The sequence below is a fragment of the Styela clava genome, unplaced genomic scaffold, assembly GCF_964204865.1.
Source record: "Styela clava unplaced genomic scaffold, kaStyClav1.hap1.2 HAP1_SCAFFOLD_19, whole genome shotgun sequence".
NCBI classification, from domain to species: Eukaryota; Metazoa; Chordata; class Ascidiacea; order Stolidobranchia; family Styelidae; genus Styela; species Styela clava.
In genome coordinates, this window is record NW_027556646.1 from 47,501 (window position 1) to 52,500 (window position 5,000).

The 5,000-nt window shown below is 56.7% G+C and overlaps 2 non-coding genes and 1 pseudogene across 2 annotated transcripts; all 3 read right to left on the bottom strand.

The window, feature by feature from the left end:
- Window positions 1-728, bottom strand: part of LOC144419386 (large subunit ribosomal RNA) — a 3,695-nt pseudogene extending 2,967 nt beyond the window's left edge.
- Window positions 729-1,016: 288 nt separating this feature from the next.
- Window positions 1,017-1,170, bottom strand: LOC144419451 (5.8S ribosomal RNA). The gene has a single exon (XR_013474072.1). It is a non-coding gene; the product is annotated as a 5.8S ribosomal RNA (ribosomal RNA).
- A 298-nt stretch (window positions 1,171-1,468) lies between these two features.
- Window positions 1,469-3,276, bottom strand: LOC144419364 (small subunit ribosomal RNA). The gene has a single exon (XR_013474019.1). It is a non-coding gene; the product is annotated as a small subunit ribosomal RNA (ribosomal RNA).
- Between the last annotated feature and the right edge of the window lie 1,724 nt (window positions 3,277-5,000).

Below are 5,000 nucleotides of genomic sequence, written 5' to 3' on the forward strand. Positions count from 1 at the left end.
GCAGGCGAACGACAAGCCAGCCGAACGGCGACGGCCGCACACAGAGAGCGCGCGGCATCCTTTCCTCGATCCGCCGCCGGGCCGCACCGCCCGCGCGCTGTAACACCCCCGCCGGAGCGGAGGCCACCTTCGCGCGGGGACTTAGACCGACGGCAAACCGGTCGTGACCCGCGCCGGTCGCTAGTGCGCTGAGACGGTGCGCGAGCCGACTCGGCAGCGGCGCCTTAAGCGTCCGCGAACCGAGACGGCGCGCCCCCGCACCCAACTGAAAGCGAGCCGGCGACCTGACGGGCCCTCCCGTTTGCCTCTCAACGGTTTCACGTACTCTTGAACTCTCTCTTCAAAGTGCTTTTCAACTTTCCCTCACGGTACTTGTCCGCTATCGGTCTCGCGACCGTATTTAGTCTTAGGTGGAGTTTACCACCCGCTTTGGGCTGCATTCCCAAACAACCCGACTCCGAGAAGACCCGAAGCGGCCAAGGCAAGCGCCCCTATGGGCCTAACACCCGCCGTGGGACGAGGCCTCGATCAGAAGGACACCGGCGCTCGCCGTCAGCCGCACTGGGACTTCCGTACGTCACAACTCGGCGCGCTCGAAAAGCGCGCAGATTCGACGCTGGACTCTTCCCGGTTCACTCGCCGTTACTCAGGGAATCCCTGTTGGTTTCTTTTCCTCCGCTTAATAATATGCTTAAATTCAGCGGGTGCTCTCGCCTGAACTCAGGTCGTATGTGTCAAGCGGGCCGCTTCTTACACGGCCCGCTGGCATCGCAAGTCGTCGCCGCCGGCGCCGACCGAGCGCGTACCGTCGCCGCCTTGGCCCACGGTCGGTCTTGATCTCGTGACCGGACCGACCGACCTGGACCCGCCCCTCGAACGTAGTTGAACACGTCGAGGGGCCGGCGGTGTACGGGACACGCGGTCGCGCCGAGAAAGCTCGGCGACCGCTTCAACTTGGGGCGACGCCCGGCCGTCTTCGCAGAGGCCAGGCGACGGCCCTCGGGTGAGGACGAACGCGACCCTGAGGCAGACGCGGTCCCGGGATTGACCCGAGACCGCAATTCGCGTTCAGAAGGTCGACGTTCAATGTGTTCTGCAATTCACATTACTTCTCGCACTTGGCTGCGTCCTTCATCGACTCGCGAGCCGAGTGATCCACCGTTAAGAGTCGTCCTCGACGTTTCGCCCGGCGCCGAAGCGCGCGGACGTCACACTGTGGGATCGACCACAAAACCACCACCGACAACAACTGCACAAAAACACCAACAAACGGCGCCGAGCGACCGCCGGGCTGGGCCGGCGGCACATCGAGCGCGGTGCCCAGAAGCCACCATCGCACTCGGCTGCCTTGCTATGCCAACGTGTTACGCGTGTCGCACGGGGCGGAACCCCGATTGACGGCCGCCCTCTCGGCGGCACCCAAAGACAATTAAGTGCGCGGTCGGCCGGGGCCTACCACCACTTTCGGTAATGATCCTTCCGCAGGTTCACCTACGGAAACCTTGTTACGACTTTTACTTCCTCTAAATGATCAAGTTTGATCGTCTTCTCGACACGCCGACGCGGCCGTTGCCAGCCGCGACGGGGCCGATCCAAGGATCTCACTAAACCATTCAATCGGTAGTAGCGACGGGCGGTGTGTACAAAGGGCAGGGACGTAATCAACGCAAGTTGATGACTTGCGCTTACTGGGAATTCCTCGTTCAAGGGAAACAATTGCAAGTCCCTATCCCAATCACGAATGAGGTTCAACGGGTTACCCGGACCTTTCGGCCTAGGTTAGACACTCGCTGCTTCACTCAGTGTAGCGCGCGTGCGGCCCCGGACATCTAAGGGCATCACAGACCTGTTATTGCTCAATCTCGTGTGGCTAAACGCCACTAGTCCCTCTAAGAAGTTAGACGCCGACCGAGAAGGTCGCGTAACTATTTAGCATGCCAGAGTCTCGTTCGTTATCGGAATTAACCAGACAAATCGCTCCACCAACTAAGAACGGCCATGCACCACCACCCACAGAATCAAGAAAGAGCTCTCAATCTGTCAATCCTACCTGTGTCCGGGCCGGGTGAGTTTCCCCGTGTTGAGTCAAATTAAGCCGCAGGCTCCACTCCTGGTGGTGCCCTTCCGTCAATTCCTTTAAGTTTCAGCTTTGCAACCATACTTCCCCCGGAACCCAAAGACTTTGGTTTCCCGGAAGCTGCCGGAAAGGTCGTCATGGTAACGCCTCCCGATCGCTAGTTGGCATTGTTTATAGTCAGAACTAGGACGGTATCTGATCGTCTTCGAACCTCTGACTTTCGCTCTTGATTAAAGAAAACATTCTTGGCGAATGCTTTCGCAGTAGTTCGTCTTCCGCCGATCCAAGAATTTCACCTCTAACGGCAGAGTACGGACGCCCCCGTCTGTCCCTCTTAATCATTACCTCGTGCTCCGAAAACCAACAAAATAGAACCGAGGTCCTATTCCATTATTCCATGCAACACTATGCAGGCGAACAGCCTGCTTTGAACACTCTAATTTTTTCAAAGTAAACTTATCGGCCACCGCCGACACTCTCAAGAGCACCGACGGAGAACCGAAGGTGAGGCGAACGCAACCAGTGACACGCCTTGCGACGGACCGGCGGCGCTCGCCCAAAATCCAACTACGAGCTTTTCAACCGCAACAACTTTAGCATACACTGTTGGAGCTGGAATTACCGCGGCTGCTGGCACCAGACTTGCCCTCCAATGGATACTCGTTAAGAGTTTTAGGATGTACTCATTCCAATTACAGGGCCTCGTTAGAGTCCTGTATTGTTATTTTTCGTCACTACCTCCCCGTGTCGGGAATGGGTAATTTGCGCGCCTGCTGCCTTCCTTGGATGTGGTAGCCGTTTCTCAGGCTCCCTCTCCGGAATCGAACCCTGATTCCCCGTTACCCGTTATCACAAAGGTAGGCACGTAGCGTACCTTCGACAGTTGATAGGGCAGACACTTGAATGATACGTCGTCGGTGCAGAGACCGTACGATCCGCGTGGTTATCCAGAGTCATCAAACGTCACAGGACGAACCCGGTCGGTTTTGATCTGATAAAAGCGCGCCTCCCGAAGTCGGCGCTTAATGCATGTATTAGCTCTAGAATTACCACAGTTATCCACTTCGCTTACGAGACCAAATAAACCAAGACTGATTTAATGAGCCATTCGCAGTTTCGCTTTACGAGAACTCGTACTTGCACCTGCATGGCTTAATCTTTGAGACAAGCATATCACTACTGGCAGGATCAACCAGATAGCTGCGACAGCTGCGCTCGGCCCTTGCTGGGCCGCCCGGCGCGTGCTCGTCGCATTCGTTTAAGACCGAGGCGATCGCCTGCGGCCGTACTCAGCTTCGACAGTCGCTGGCCGCGACGTCCACGCTCTCGCCGGCAGTGCCAGGCGGAGCGATTTGCGTTTTTTCTTTGCTCGCCCTCTCTCGGGCTCGATCCATTCAGTTTCGCACAAACAAGAGCTCTGCCGGCCGCCTGCAGCGGTGCCTAAAACCCGGGCATAACAATGCGACCGTTCTGCTAGGCCGACAAGCGCTCAAGCCAGACGCTCGATCGAACGCCCCCTACATATTAGTCGAGACAACGGCTCGCTCATTAGCATCGCGTTTGTACTTTAACTTTTTTCGGCTCGGCTTCTTTCGACGCCGATGCCGGCGACGCAGCACTCTCTCGCCCGCCAGCCACCGAGAAAAGGGTGCGCTCCGACCGGCCCCGCACCGCTCTTTCTTGGCTCATTCGAAATTACTGTCTTTCGCTCTGACATGCCTTACCTAGGGTTAGGTTAGTATGCTTGCACGTTTGTACTTTAACTTTTTTTGGCTCGGCTTCTTTCGACGCCGATGCCGGCGACGCAGCACTCTCTCGCCCGCCAGCCACCGAGAAAAGGGTGCGCTCCGACCGGCCCCGCACCGCTCTTTCATGGCTCATTCGAAATTACTGTCTTTCGCTCTGACATGCCTTACCTAGGGTTAGGTTAGTATGCTTGCACGTTTGTACTTTAACTTTTTTTGGCTCGGCTTCTTTCGACGCCGATGCCGGCGACGCAGCACTTTCTCGCCCGCCAGCCACCGAGAAAAGGGTGCGCTCCGACCGGCCCCGCACCGCTCTTTCTTGGCTCATTCGAAATTACTGTCTTTCGCTCTGACATGCCTTACCTAGGGTTAGGTTAGTATGCTTGCACGTTTGTACTTTAACTTTTTTCGGCTCGGCTTCTTTCGACGCCGATGCCGGCGACGCAGCACTCTCTCGCCCGCCAGCCACCGAGAAAAGGGTGCGCTCCGACCGGCCCCGCACCGCTCTTTCATGGCTCATTCGAAATTACTGTCTTTCGCTCTGACATGCCTTACCTAGGGTTAGGTTAGTATGCTTGCACGTTTGTACTTTAACTTTTTTTGGCTCGGCTTCTTTCGACGCCGATGCCGGCGACGCAGCACTCTCTCGCCCGCCAGCCACCGAGAAAAGGGTGCGCTCCGACCGGCCCCGCACCGCTCTTTCATGGCTCATTCGAGTTTACTGTCTTTCGCTCTGACATGCCTTACCTAGGGTTAGGTTAGTATGCTTGCACGTTTGTACTTTAACTTTTTTCGGCTCGGCTTCTTTCGACGCCGATGCCGGCGACGCAGCACTCTCTCGCCCGCCAGCCACCGAGAAAAGGGTGCGCTCCGACCGGCCCCGCACCGCTCTTTCTTGGCTCATTCGAAATTACTGTCTTTCGCTCTGACATGCCTTACCTAGGGTTAGGTTAGTATGCTTGCACGTTTGTACTTTAACTTTTTTCGGCTCGGCTTTTTTCGACGCCGATGCCGGCGACGCAGCACTCTCTCGCCCGCCAGCCACCGAGAAAAGGGTGCGCTCCGACCGGCCCCGCACCGCTCTTTCATGGCTCATTCGAGTTTACTGTCTTTCGCTCTGACATGCCTTACCTAGGGTTAGGTTAGTATGCTTGCACGTTTGTACTTTAACTTTTTTC